This window comes from Anabas testudineus, chromosome 18 (assembly GCF_900324465.2).
Source record: "Anabas testudineus chromosome 18, fAnaTes1.2, whole genome shotgun sequence".
In the NCBI taxonomy this organism is placed as follows: domain Eukaryota; kingdom Metazoa; phylum Chordata; class Actinopteri; order Anabantiformes; family Anabantidae; genus Anabas; species Anabas testudineus.
The window spans coordinates 3302020-3315291 of record NC_046627.1 but is presented as its reverse complement, the minus strand read 5'-3'; positions in this window follow the sequence as shown (position 1 = coordinate 3315291).

Genomic DNA, 13272 nt, shown 5'->3' with positions numbered 1-13272 from the left:
AAGTAGAAGTACTATTTATTTTTATTTTTTATTTTAAGTGTAAATATATGATATAATGTGATGTTTAACCAATGTTTTAACTTTGTTTAACCTGTATTCATCTAGCATTAATAGTTGAATAGTATGCTTTATAAGCACCGCGCATCGCATTAAACGTACATTTACATCAACTACGGCACAGAGCTTTATTAGTAATCTCCCAGAGTTATCAACTTTGATTGGATCACCGTCTGACACCACAGAACTAGACCAGGCGACTGAATATCTCGAGTCGTCATTACGTTATACCTTAGATAATGTAGCTCCAGTTAAAAGAAATGTCATTAGAGATAAGAAACTCGCTCCCTGGTATAACGATGACACGCGTGCCTTAAAACAGACTACTCGAAAGTTAGAACGTAAATGGAGCCAAACTAAATTGTAAGTATTCCAGATAGCGTGGAAGGAGAGCATCCTGAACTATAAAAAAGCTCTTAGTGCAGCTAGATCAACGTATCTCTCCACTCTCAAAGAAAACAACAAAAATAACCCTAGATTTTTATTTAATACAGTAGCCAAATTAACTAGAAAGAAAACCACTGCAGATATCTCCACAACAACGTTGTGCAGTAGTGAGGACTTCATGAACTTTTTCAATAACAAAATTGTAAATATAAGGCAGAAAATTCAAGCTTTGAAACCAGACAATATAGTTGACGCAGGTGATGAGCTAACCACAGCAGATCAGTACCTAGATTACTTTACTCCTCTTGAAGAGAATGAACTAATTTCACTCATCTCTTCTGCAAAATCTTCAACCTGTACATTAGACCCTATACCGACACACTTTCTAAAACAGAGAGTGCCAGAAATAATAGAACCCCTGCTGACAATCATAAATTCCTCACTCAGCTGTGGGTATGTCCCAAAGTGTTTTAAATTAGCAATTATTAAACCGCTAATCAAGAAACCTGATCTCGACCCTTGTCAGCTGTCAAATTACAGGCCGATATCAAACCTCCCCTTTATCTCTAACATTCTCGAAAAGATAGTAGCTGGGCAGCTATCCTCGTATCTTCATAGAAATAACATACACGAACTCTATCAGTCAGGATTTAGGCCTCATCACAGCACAGAGACGGCACTTGTTAAAGTAGTAAATTACCTCCTATTGGCCTCTGATCAGGGTAGTGTCTCTATGCTTGTGCTACTCGACCTCAGTGCAGCTTTTGACACCATTGACCATAGTATTCTCCTTCACAGACTAGAAAATGTTGTTGGAATTAAGGGAACGGCCCTCTCCTGGCTTAGATCCTATTTGACTGATCATTATCAGTATGTAGATCTAAATGGCGATTACTCCACATGCTCTCCAGTGGAGTTTGGTGTTCCACAGGGTTCAGTTTTTAGATCACGGCGTAACTCTAGATGGCCTTTCTGTTACATCTAGTGCAACAGTAAAAGACCTTGGTGTGATTCTAGATTCCAGTATTTCATTTGAAGCTCATGTAGATAATGTCACCAGGACAGCTTTCTTTCATCTCAGAAATATTGGTAAGATAAGGAATATATTGTCACTAAACGATGCAGAAAAATTAGTCCATGCTTTCATCACCTCTAGGTTGGACTACTGTAATACATTATCTGACTGTGATCATAACTAACTGTTATCTCTTCTCTTCTCTTCTCTTCTCTTCTCTTCTCTTCTCTCTTTTCCCTCTTCCTGTCTCTCTGTTGAGCTACACGTCGTTCCACCCTTTGCCTTCTGCCATGAAGATGGTCCTGTCCTCAGCGGACCTCGGCAGCTGTTTCTCGGAGATCACTCTATAGTCCAGGAATGGAACAAGTCTGCCTGCAATTAACTAACTGGACTCCACATTAACTTAAAGACATTAACTGTTATACTGGACTGCTGCCTACACAGCATGTCTTCTTCTCTTTCGGCTTTTCCCATCAGGGGTCGCCACAGCGAATCATCCTTTTCCACCTCACTCTATCATGAACATCTTCTACCCTAACAGTGGCCAACCTCATGTCCTCTGTTAAGACATCCATATATCTCCTCTTTGGTCGTCCTCTTGCCCTCCTGCCTGGCAGCTCCATCTCCAACATCCTTCTACCAATATATTCACTATCCCTCCTCTGAACATGTCCGAACCATCTCAGTCTGGCCTCTCTGACTTTGTCGCTAACACAGGCAACGTGAGCCGTCCCTCTGATGTACTCGTTCCTTATTCTGTCTAACCTGGTCACTCCTAAGGAGAACCTCAACATCTTCATCTCTGCTACCTCCATCTCAGCCTCTTGTCTCTGTCTCACTGCTACAGTCTCTAACCCATAGAGCAGAGCTGGTCTCACCACTGTCTTGTAGACCTTTCCTTTGAGCCTTGCTGACACTCTTTTGTCACAACACTCCTGACACTTTCCTCCACCCGCTCCATACTGCCTGCACTCGCCTCTTCACCTCTTTTCCACACTCTCCATCACACTGAACTGTTGACCCCAAGTACTTAAACTCCTGCACCTTCTTCACCTCAGCCCCCTGTAACCTAACGCTTCTACCTGGATCCCTCTCGTTCAGACACATGTATTCTGTCTTACTACGACTGACCTTCATGCCTCTTCTTTCCAGAGCAAACCTCCACCTCTCTAGCTGTTCCTCCACCTGCTCTCTACTCTCACTGCAAATCACAATGTCATCCGCAAACATCATTGTCCAGGGAGATTCCTGTCTGACCTCATCTGTCAGCCTGTCCATCAACATAGCAAACAAGAAGGGACTCAAAGCTGATCCTTGGTGTAGTCCCACCTCTACCTTGAACTCCTCTGTCTGACCTACAGCACATCTCACCACCGTCATACTTCTCTCATACATGTCCTGAACTACTCTGACGTACTTCTCTGCCACTCCCGACGACCTCATACAGTACCACAGCTCCTCCCTCGGCACCCTGTCATACGCCTTCTCTAAATCTACAAAGACACAATGCAGCTCCTTCTGACCATCTCTGTACTTTTCCATCAACATTCTCAAAGCAAAAATGGCATCAGTGGTGCTCTTACGGGGCATGAAACCATACTGCTGCTCACAAATCTCCACCTTCTTCCTAAGCCTGGCTTCCACTACTCTTTCCCACAGTTTCACTGTGTGGCTCATCAACTTTATTCCTCTATAGTTGCTGCAGTTCTGCGTGTCACCCTTGTTCTTAAAGATCGGAACCAGAACACTTCTCCTCCATTCCTCAGGCATCTTCTCACTCTCTAGAATCCTATTGAACAAACTGGTTAGAAACTCCACTGCTGTCTCTCCTAAGCACTTCCACACCTCCACAGGTATGTCATCAGGACCAACAGCCTTTCCACTCTTCATCCTTTTCAGAGCCTTCCTAACTTCATCCTTTCCAATCTCTGCTATTTCCTGCTCCACAACATCCACATCTTCCTCCCTTCTTTCCCTGTCATTTTCCTCGTTCATCAGCTCCTCAAAATACTCCTTCCATCTTTTCTGCACACTCTCCTGGGTTGTTAGCACCTTTCCATCTCTGTCCTTAATCACCCTTATCTGTTGCACATCCTTCCCATCTCTATCTCTCTGTCTGGCTAGCCTGTACAAGTCCTTCTCTCCTTCCTTTGTGTCTAACCTGTCATACAGCTCATCGTAAGCTTTCTGTTTGGCCTTTGCCACCTCCCTCTTCACTCTACGCTGTGCTTCCTTGTACTCCTGTCTACTTTCCTCAGTCATTTCTACATCCCACTTCCTTCTAGCTAACCTTTTCCTCTGGACGCATTCCTGTGCTTCCTCATTCCACCACCAAGTGTCTTTACCTTCTTTCCTCTTTCCAGATGACACACCTAGCACCTTCCTACCTTTTTCCCTGATAACCTCTGCTGTAGTTTCCCAGTCATCTGGAAGCTCATCCTGACCACCCAGAACCTGTCTCAACTTCTGTCTGAATTCCTCACAAGTTTCTTCATTCTTTAACTTCCACCACTTGGTCTTCTTTTCTGTCTTCCCTCTCTTCTTCTTCCTCACTTCCAGAGTCATCTTACACACCACCATGCGGTGCTGTCTGGCTACACTCTCTCCTACCACCACTTTGCAGTCACTAACCTCTCTCAAATGACCTCGTCTACATAGGATGTAGTCCACCTGTGTACTCCTACCTCCACTCTTGTATGTCACTCTATGTTCCTCTCGCTTCTGGAAGTAAGTGTTGACTACAGCCATTTCCATCCTCTTAGCAAAGTCCACCACCATCTGTCCTTCCAGATTCCTTTCCTTCACACCAAACCTGCCCATCACCTCCTCATCACCTCTGTTGCCCTCACCAACATGCCCATTGAAGTCTGCTCCAACAACAACTCTCTCTCTCCTCTGGGGATACTCTCTATGACCTCATCAAACTCACTCCAGAATCTCTCCTTCTCTTCTAACTCACAGCCAACCTGTGGCGCATACCCACTGACTACATTCATCATCACCCCTTCAATTTCTAGCTTTAGGCTCATCACCCTGTGTGATGGCCGCACTTGCTGCCACACAATTGAACTGTGGGTAACTTCAGGTATTGGTTTAGATTTATATACTTTAACCATCATATTCAGTTTATACCTTTTAGAAAGATTAAGTTTATACACATAGAAGGTAAATAAGGACAACAGTCAAAGTTTGTTTAATATACTTTATTTAGTTTGTTGCCAGTACATTAGTTTCTATTTGTAGTGCGCACATTTAGTTATCTTCTGTACTGTCATCTTTATGTTTAACAATTCTTGCCTGTGTTAATTTATATTATTTTGAGTTACAAGTGTAGAGATTGCTGAGGCTAGTTGCTGTTGCTGCTGCTGCTCGTCATCTTCTCAGGCCGAGGGCAAAGGACGCGGCCCTGAATACCGACCTGTTTTATACAGGAAGAAACTAATTGGACTGTACCATAGCCTACCACCTGTGAGGGGGATTTAGGTTGGCATGTTGTATACTATGTTGGTCTATGTGAATATTAGTCCTTTGTTGAGGGAGTTGCTTTTGATTAATTGTTTAATTATTTACAACTGAAAAGACTTACTATTACGTTAGTGGGTTTGGGGGTTTTTGGTAGTACTAGTTGTTTGTAGTTACCCCCTGTGTGTGTTAAATGGTCTGATCAGCCATTATATATGTTCCCTCGTGTGTTCCTTTAGGTAGGTCAGTTGGTTTTTGTTAGTCTGTTTATTCAGTTAAAGTTAGGTTTGTCTAGTCTATTTCGTTATATGTGGTTTCTTTTGTTGACCTCTTTTATGGGCCCTAAGAGTTCTTAAGTATTTTGTGTAATTTTCCTTTCACATTTTTGGATAAATAAACTCTTTTTTTTGGCAATCCACCTGTGTTTCCTCTTGCCTGGCTACTTGGTCCCTTACATATGGTGGCAGCGGGGGGATCAACTGGTTGAGGATACAGGTGTTTTTTTTTTTTTCTTCTTTTCTCCCTCTTTTCTCATCATGACTCGACAATTTTGCTGTGAGCCATGCAGCGTGGAGGAAGAACAAGAAGTCAAGCAGAGAACAGAGACCCACACAGTGGACAGGGAAATCACGTGGATCAGGAAGATGAGACGGAGACTGAAGGTTGTGGAGTGGCTTCTACTACTAAAGGTGAAGGAGCTGGAGAGCCATCACTGAAAGACTTGGCTGGCATCCTCCAGGCCTTCATGGGGCAGCAGGAGGCCCGTGAGTTACGACTGAAAGAGGAAGCCATGCGACAGGAGCATCGGCTTAAGACACTACAACATCAGTTCCAGCTCTTGCAAATGGAGGTGCAGGTGCGTACGTCTCTCATTCCAGCAATCTCTCCAACCGTGCTGGATCCCTTGGAGACTTCCAGTGTGGATGACCATGCTTCACAGGCCCAAGCCACACCTTCCCCAGAAAATGTTTGCCAACCCCATGCGGCCTCAGGTCAGTCTCGATTTTCTGTTGATCCAAGATTAGAAAAATTAACAGAAAGTGATGATGTTGAACACTTCCTGATTACGTTTGAAAGAATTGCGACAGCATGTCGGTGGGTCTTTCGCCTAATACCACTGCTCACTGGTAGGGCCAGAGGTGCCTACGTCAACATGGATGTGGATGACTCTCTGGATTATAAGGTGAAAACTGCCATTTTGCAAAAATATGACATTAATCCTGAGTGTTACAGGCAGAGATTTCGCTCCCTAGATGTTGGATCCAGTGAGAGTCCCAAGGAGTTGTATGTGAGGCTGAAAGAGATGTATGGAAAATGGATCCAACCCAAAGGTAAAACACTCCAAGAAATCGGTGAACTCATTATACTGGAACAATATTTGAGAATGTTATGCCCTGAGCTGCAGGTTTGGATTAAGGAACATGGACCTAAGTCAGCTGCTGAGGCAGCCAATTTGGCTGAAGTGTTTGTGGCTGCACGGAAAAGGAACCAACCATGGAGCAACATCGCTTGGAAGACATCTAAAGACACTCGCAGGCCTATATCCACCACCAAGGCCAATGTCAGGAGCGGGTAAGACTCCAGTAAAGGAGAATCAGCAGGCCAATGAACCAGCAAAACTTTCTGGCAAAGCACCAATCTGTTATTTGTGTAGACAGGAAGGTCACATCAAACCATTATGTCCAAAGAATCCAACCAAGCTCACTCAAATGTGTTTTGTTCCACGTCAGAATGTCGAATGTAAGGGTAACCAGTTTATGAAAATGATAACTGTAAAGATCAATGGGGGAAAACTCAGAGCCCTGATTGATACAGGCAGTACTCAGACTCTTGTACACAGGCAGTATGTACCACCAAATGTTATTTGTACTCTTGAGACCATTCCAATCTGTTGTGTACATGGTGATGAGAAGCCATACCCCACTGCTGATCTCTATGTTGAAGTGCAAGGGCAGACTTATCTACTGAACGTGGGAGTTGCTGATAATTTGCCCTTTCCAGTGGTTTTGGGCCATGATCTGCCAGTTCTTGTTGATTTATTAGGCACAGAACACCACTGTAATGTTGCAGTTACCAGAGCACAAGCAAAGCATGTGCAGGAGCATTCTCCAACTCTTAGTGCGTTGCCTTTTTACGCTGCTGAGCTGGAGACGCAGCCCGGGAAGTCTCGCAAGTCACGTAGCCAAAGGAGAACAGAAAAACTTAAACGCACTGCTGTAGATTCATCGGTTGAGACTGCTCCAGACATGCCTGTGGGCTTCCCGTTACCTACCAATATAATTGAAATGCAGCAGAATGATCCGACTTTGTCCACCTGTTTATTGACTGCGTGGGAGACGGGGCTAGGGACTGAGCCTGATAACAAAGAGGAATACTTTCTGCAGAATGGGATTCTTTATCATCAGCAGGGCCAGACGAAGCAGCTAGTGGTCCCTCAAGAAGCCCGGGATATTATACTTAACTTGGAACATTCTATTCCTTGAGCTGGCCACCTGGGGAAACACAAGACCACTGCTCGAATTAGGCGCCATTTTTACTGGCCAGGCTTGCATAGAGATGTTGCCCAGTTCTGTAAGAGCTACCCTCAGTGTCAGAAGACTTTTGCTAGAGTTCCTTCCAGAGCTCCATTGCACCCCCTCACAATCATTGGGACCCCGTTTGAACGCCTGGGGATGGACATTGTTGGTCCAGTGGAGAAAAGCAAAGCAGGAAATCGTTACATGCTGGTTATAACAGATTATGCTACTAAATACCCAGAAGTATTCCCACTAAAATCTGTTAAAGCAAAAGCTGTAGCATTCTCATTAGTTCAGTTCTTCTCAAGAGTGGGTTTTCCCCGTGAGATCTTGACAGACCAAGGTACTAACTTCATGTCTACACTTCTGAAGCAGGTTTACAAGCTGCTGGGCATTGTGAGTGTACGGACCACTCCTTATCATCCACAGACAGATGGACTGACAGAGCGCTTCAACCAGACTCTTAAACAAATGCTCCGTAAGTTTGTGAATGAGACTGGATCTGACTGGGATCAGTGGCTTCCTTATGTTCTCTTTGCCTACAGGGAGGTACCTCAGGCCTCCACTGGCTTCTCCCCTTTTGAACTGCTCTATGGGCATGAGATGAGAGAAAAACTACAGAAAATGAGCGAATTGGCCCAGGCACACATGAAGGAGGCCCAGAAATGCCAGAAAACCTGGTATGACAAGTCAGCCCGCCAGAGAAGCTTTGAACCAGGTCAGAAGGTTCTGGTTATGCTACCTACCAGTGACAGTAAGTTGCTGGCAAAGTGGCAGGGGCCTTTTGTGGTGGAGAAGAAACTTGGACCCACCACTTATAAAATCTCTACTCCAGGGCGTAAGCAATCCAGCCGTGTTCTTCATGTGAACCTTCTGAAAGAATGGATTCCAAGAGTGAAGGAGGGTGCTGAGGTGTTGCTGATCCAAAGTGTGAAAGAGGAGGAGGAAATGGATGATCAATACCTGCCCTCACCAGAATCTTCAGAGTTGGATGTGAGTCATCTTTCTGAAGAAAGGTAAGCTCAGGTGAAAATGTTGCTAAATCCAGAAATATTTCAAGAATACCCCGGCCGTACAGAGCTTGTGGAACATGAGATTGTGTTAAAGGACAATGCAGCTGTACGATGCATGAGTTATCGGATACCAGAGCGTCTTCTTGTGTCACTGAAAAAGGAGGTGGACCTTATGCTGTCGCTAGGGATTATCAAGCCTTCAAAAAGTGAGTGGTGTAATCCGATTGTTTTAGTGCCCAAGAAGGATGGAACAATCCGATTTTGTATTGATTTCAGGTATCTTAACTCTATTTCTAAGTTTGACTCATCCAACACCACAGATTGATGATCTCATTGAACGTTTGGGAAAAGCAAAATATTTGACCACTATTGATCTCTGCAAAGGATACTGGCAAGTGCCCCTAACAGCCCAGTCCCAAGAGCTGACAGCTTTTCGAACACCCTGGGGGCTCTTCCAATTCTCAGTTTTGCCATTTGGGCTACATGGGGCTCCAGCAACTTTTCAGAGACTGATGGACCAGGTACTCAGTGGCGTAACTGCATTTGCATGTGCATATCTTGATGATATTGTCTACAGCACCACCAACACCCTGTAGGTTAACAGCATCGGTGGCGGTCGTTGTTAACCCGGGCCTCGACCGATCCGGTATGAAAGTCTTGTGAATGATTCGCATGGTTATTTTGGCAATTTTTACGCCGGATGCCCTTCCTGACGCAACCCTCTCTATTTATCCGGGCTTGGGACCGGCACAGAAATCACTGGCTTGCAACCCCTGTGGCTAGATTTGCCTACACAGCATGTGTAGCATGTAATCACCCATATGAGTCTGGTTCCTCTCAAGGTTTTATCCTGTTGCCTTCTCAGGGAGTTTTTCTTGCCACCGTCGCCCTCGGCTTGCTCATCAGGGACAATCTGATTATTATGATTCTTACACATTCACTGTTCATGTACTGTTCTTTGCTTGTGTAAAGCTGCTTTGTGACAATGTCAATTGTAAAAAGCGCTCTACAAATAAATTTAATTGAATTTAAAAATTCAATTTAAAAAATTTAATTTACTGTTTATCATTATTTACTGCAGAGTTAATGAAAAAGCACTTAGGACACATCAGTGTTGATGGGCAGAGACAACCACCATGTGAAAAACAACTGATAAGCATATGATGAATGTTACAAGAGGGATGGTTATAATTAAGCTACAAGGTTTGGGAGTGACGTGGTCACGAGGGGCCTATGAACAAGTTATGTCTTTTGTATTGTGTTTTCAAAGTCCAGGGTTTATCGCGGGAACTGGCAGCTGAGAATGAAAGGCTAAAGCTACAAGGAATCCAATAACAATGGATGGGAGAGCAGGAGTTGGACTAGTAACGGATGATGGTGAAGGTCACGGAGCCAGATAACGCTACAATGGATGAGAAAGTCGAGGGAGTCAGATCTTTGGACCAACCAGGATGAAGATAGCTCAAATGTCTATGCAAACACTTGTTTTGTACAAAAGGACTGGTTTCAAGGACAGATAGACAGTCAGACTTTGTGAGATTGTTTGTCAGGGATAGAAAGATCTAGACCCAGAGCTCTAACCATTAGCTTTGTTTTTTTTTACGAATATAAATGATGACAATATTTACTTATTTCTCAGTTTTTTTCCATTAGAACAACTGGAATCACAAAAAGTGTTTTATTGAGTCACCGTTTCGGTCTGGCACCCGGCCAGCCTTGGATTTTCCTCTCTCCCTCTCCCTTTGGACTCAGCCCACCAGCCACTTCTCTCCCTCTGCTCCCAGTAATCACCTGCACATTGACTCCACCTGTGTTCCCCTCAGTCTACAAAAATTCTCCTCAGCCCTTTTCCCCCTGTCGTATAGTCGTTGTTCCCCAACCAGTTACCAGCCAGCTCTCAACCTGTTTCCAGGGTGTTTCCAGGGTTATGCCAGCGTCATTCCCCTGTCTGCTACATGCCTGCCGCTAACCCTGCCTGCTACAACCTTGTTGTTCTCAGGCCTGCTCCTGCTTGTCCTCCTCACCCCTGTCTGCTTTCCCCCTATATTATCAGGACTTTGTCCCTCTGAACTTTGGACATTGTTACCTGGTTTCATGTGAGTGTTTACCTGCCATTGAGCAGTGGTTTTCTTTTGTACTTTGGTTCCTGGTACTTTGTTCCACGCCATTTTGGTAGTTTTATGTTGTTACTTTGTCCTCGAGTTTCTGACTGTTTCTGTAGTGTCTGTTGACACCCCCCTTAGTTTCCCGGTTTTTGTAGTTTTCTCTAATAAATCCTGTTCTCAGTCCTTGCCTGCCTCGTCCCCTTCCCTTAATTCATTACATATTGGCTGCTTTCCTACCACAATAAAAAAAGTTGATTAAGCTTCCTCAGACTATAGAAATATAGAAATATCAACTTGGCATCCAAGTTAGTAACCCCTCCTGGTTACCATTTGCCTGTGGGATTCCAAGGTATTTGTAGCAATCCCAACATCTGCTATCTTGCCTTCTGGCAGTTCTGTCCCCTCAGTTCTGACTACCTTTCCTCTCTTTGCTACCATCCAACCACACTTATCCAGTCTGAATGTCATACCGATGTCTTGGCTGTATATCCTGGTGGTCTGTATCAGCAAGTCGATGTCTCGTTCGCTCTTGGCAAACAGCTTGATGTCCTCCATATAGAGGAGGTGGCTGATGTTTGTGGCATTCCGTAGTTGGTATTCGTAGCCAGTCTTGGTGATGATCTGGCTGAGGGGGTTCAGGCCTATGTAGAACAGCAGTGGGGACAGAGCATCTCCTTGGTATATGCCGTACTTGATAAAAGATACGTTTTTTTTTTTTTTTTTTTACCAGCACTTTTAGGCTGATGGTAGCGGTTTAATTGTTTTTGTCGTGATTTTGTTTGGCTTATGAACCATTTTGTGTGTTTTTAGCTCGAAATGTTGAAGCCCTAGCCTAAGCTAATTAACTAAATATAATGGTGCTGTCTCTCCAGACAGAGTGCATAGGAGTAGATTGCCCACAACATATGACCCATTCAATTGTGGCCCGCTGGACGATAATTTGTGGCCCCCACCTTCATATGATAGTTTAATGTTAGTGCCCTCCCCCCCCCTCGAGTTTGATGTTTGACACTTCACTGTGTTGTGTGCGGAGCTTAACGAACCAACCAATCACGGTGGGGTGTATATAGGTCTCTGGGCAGGACATCAGCCGGGATTAATCCAATCAGAGAAACATTTCTCAATGAGTGACAGCTCCGTTGCCATGGAGAGTTTTCAGTCTGGCTAGCGGCCTCGTTTCTATGAAGCTCACGTGGACATTTGTCCCAGCGCTGCGTTCACAAGACTTCAAAAAAAAGTTTTTTTAAGTTTCTGCCCAGCGGGACATTATAAGTCATAGTGATGCCATACTGAAGGTCTTAGCTGCTTCCTCCCACAAGACAAATGTGGGTCGACTGTTAGAGGAAGAGCTGTCAGGTCTGTAGCAGCAAGGAGTAGACAAGAGAAGAAGAACAGTTGATGTTCTTCAATGTTCAAGTCATGTTCAGAAGAAGGTTAAAGGTTAAAGAACTGTTAATACAGACATTTGAAACTGTATACAGCAGATATAGAAGACTGAATAAACCACATATAGTTGCTGACTAGAGGAATCTAATCATTATTATTATTTTATTTATTTATTACTGATTTATTTTCTTATTACTTTTTAATGTGTAATGTAATGTATTTTTTCATATTATTTTGTATTAAAAAATAAAAATAAATAGATTTGAGAACATGGGATGCTGCGGCCCAGCCTCACCCAGACTCTGCTTGCCGCGGCCCCCAGGCAAATTGAGTTTGAGACCCCTGCTCTACATGTTGTAGCTGAGAGGAGGATGTTGTCTAAATTCCTCTCAATTCTTAACAACCCCTCCCACCCACTGCACAGTGTGTTGGTTGGACAGAGGAGCACATTCAGCCAAAGACTAACTAATATTAAATGCTCCACAGAGAACCACAGGAGATCCTTTCAACCTGAGGTCATCAAACTGTAAATTCCTCCACCTTGGGAAGGGGTGGGGGAACTGACAATCATTAGAATCATTATTTATGTCATATATTTGTTATCATGCCACCGTGGAAAATTATTTTTGACCTATTGACCTTTTTATCCATGATCCTTACATATTCTGCATTTTCTGTACTAATGTTATTTTGTATTTGTGGATCCTTTCTGGTTGTGGTTTCTTTTCTTTCTGTCTGAACTTACAGCAACTGTAACAGGGCTAAACAATTTCCCTCTTACATTTAATAAAGTTTTTTTTATTTTTTTATTTTTATCTTGGCTCTTGGAGCTTGAACATAGCATTTAAACGATTCTCCAGGAAACATCTCCCTCTACTGGCCACAAAGAAACTGACATTTAAATATCTGTGATAAAAACATGGTTTAAAAGCTACATTCATTGTCTTGGTTAAGGCTTTGAAATACTTTATCAGACCCAGGTATGAGAAAACATGTCCAAACCTCACACTATTACTGTACGATTACAGCCTGTTAGGTGCTATTATGAACTTGGTGTTGACTTTGGGATGACCACATCACTATTACTGATTTCTATATGTAGGAAAAGAAGGTTTATTTGTAAATGACCTTCCATCATCAAAGCAGGTAGAGAGAGCTTTAAGAGAGAAAAGCATACTGTTGTGTGTATCTTAATGTACCACAAAATAGTTACAGTTACACAAAAGCTTCTCTGCAACAATAAGTGAGAAAATCGTAAAGTTGCAGACACAGAGGAAGAGGGCGGGCTTCACTTGGTGTCACTAACAAGTCACACACAAAAATCAGTGAAC